Raw genomic sequence first — 2,501 nt, 5'->3', positions numbered from 1 at the left:
ACACCTTGCTGGGGTCATTTGACCCCAGTACTCTTTCCTGCCATGACAGGAGGTCAGACTCGATGATCTGCTCAGGTCCCTTCTGACCCTACAAACTATGAAACTATGAAACATATAACATGACGCATATTTCTCCAGGTGAAAAGAAACAGGAGTTTTAACAATATCCTAGGAACCTAGGGCTATTTTATTCAGTTTTAGATGGAAGCAAATACAAATAAAAACTTTATTGGAATGTGCATTAGTTTGTTATAGCATATATTATGTACTAAAAACACAACAAAATAGGCAAAAAATACTCAGAAGTTGTTCTTTAATTAGTTCTATAATCATTAGCATTAAATGCACATATCTTAGATTCCTAAAACAAAATCAGGCCTTCTTGAGCAACTTGACAGTGCATCCAATGCTTTCCCCAAAGTTATTTCAACTTCTGAACTCACCTGACTTAATGTTTCCACACACACGCCTAAATTCATGTTTTTGGCTAGGGTTAAAAACAGACTTCAGGGCAGTAAAATAGAAGCTAAATTACCAGGAGCAGCTAACAGACAGCAGAATTGCAGAAAAAAAGAAGAGCTCAATTAAGGGAACATTAGGATCATTAAAAAAGAAGAGTCATTAACACCTGTGGAATGAAGTTTAAAAGGAATCAGGTAGATTATAATGAACTGTGAAATTAAGAGACCCCCCCCTCATTGCTGTCTGAGTAGAAATGCTTCAGCCACTGCCACACAGCTGGTTTTAAATTTTGTTTGGAATCAGGAATCAAAGTGGGGTGCATGCATACCACTGCACCCCCCTGGATTTGCCTCATTTCTATTATAGCAATACAAGCAGTCCTCGAGTTGCAACATTTCGAGTTACAGCACTTCACACTTACAATGCTTATGAATTGACACCCTGTTTCAACTTTCAGTTTCAATTTTACAACGCTTGATCTGACACAATGCCATGCCAGCGAACAAGTTTGCTGCGTCACCCATCTCCCTGGAGAACATCTGTTCAAACTTCCTTAGACGGTTGCTTTAAGAAAGCAGACAAGACTCCAGAAAAACCTGCAGACAAGACTCCTGAGAAGACTCCAGACAAGAACCTTTTAAAAAGTCCAACCAAGAGCCCTTCAAAAAGTCCAGCAAAATCACCTCAACAAAGTCCTTCCAAATCCTTCCAAATCAATATGACTGCTATTTACAATATAAATACATTAATGTAGCTATATTACTCATCTATAATTGACTGAGTACAAAATTCCAGGTTATTTTTGGTGAAAACAGGGTATCAGTTCAGGAACCAAACCCCCATTTATAACATTGTTTCCTGTGGGAAAATTGGTTCCAAGTTGCAACGTTTCAATTTAAGATGTGGTTTTCAGGAACTAATTGTGTCATAAGTCCGAGGACTGCCTGTAATAGAGATTTATAGTGCTAGCAGCAATCCCAATAAGGAACTGTGACTCCTAATTATTGACCTTTAAATAATGCTCTAAAACTAGGCATTTTACAAACAGATCTTGGATCTTGCCTGCAAAGCTTTGACGGACTTCTGCCAGAATATAAGTATGTTGACCTTCCTGTGGCTGTTACTTTTATGCAACATGAGCTGCATATGTGCTGAACAATGATATAAAAGGTTTTGATGGGAAAAACAGCAGAACTGAAAATGCCTTGAGGCAACCCCTCTATGAACTAAATGACTATGCATGTTTGTTTCTTTGGTTTTTTTAAGATTGGCTTAAATAATGGCTTCATGGTAAAAACACATTGAAGGCCCACAGGTTGGCAGCATCCTATTATTGCATTGGTTATGTTGGACAGATACTATATTGTGTTGCTTGAAGAAGGTTTGTTTCCACTGTGTACAGTACATTTAAATAGAGGCAGACTCTGCATAGCAGGAGATGCTGGTATTTTCTTTTTGAACATTTCACTATGTATTATGAGGAGCTTTTAACCTATAATTTTCTAGGATAGCCACCATATTAAATGTATTCCATACCACTTTGACTGCTCTGGGCTTTAATTTGTTTGTTTGTTTGTTTGTTTGTTTTGTGGCTAGACTGTCAATCTTTGATACAGAAAGGCTGTAAATACCAAGATATTGCTGGTCAAAAGAATTATAATTTATGCTAGATCATTCCATGATTGACTGGTTTTTATTAGAGTTCACTGTGAAACACAGCCTTATTATCTTGTGCCACAACAGAATGAGAGCTGATTGAACATTTTCTGGCAGGACATTTTTCCATTGACAAATGCTGACTTGTGAGAAATCAAAATATTCTGCAGGAATGTGCTGATGTTGACAAGCTTTTTTTAAAACAATTTTTAACTAAGTGTTTTTATAGGACATGGAGTAGGATTTATCTATTGCTGTGAACTGATGAATGACTTTTTAGATGTTGTGTGGAAATGGAGACCTGGGGCACTGCTAAAGAAAAGAGGAATGTTGGAGTTAGATGCATTCAGAAGGTATTTAACATCAGATGTGAAAGTAAAAAT

The sequence above is a fragment of the Gavialis gangeticus genome, unplaced genomic scaffold, assembly GCF_001723915.1.
Source record: "Gavialis gangeticus isolate Ggan-Ray unplaced genomic scaffold, GavGan_comp1, whole genome shotgun sequence".
Classification (NCBI taxonomy): domain Eukaryota; kingdom Metazoa; phylum Chordata; order Crocodylia; family Gavialidae; genus Gavialis; species Gavialis gangeticus.
This window is presented reverse-complemented; position numbering follows the sequence as displayed.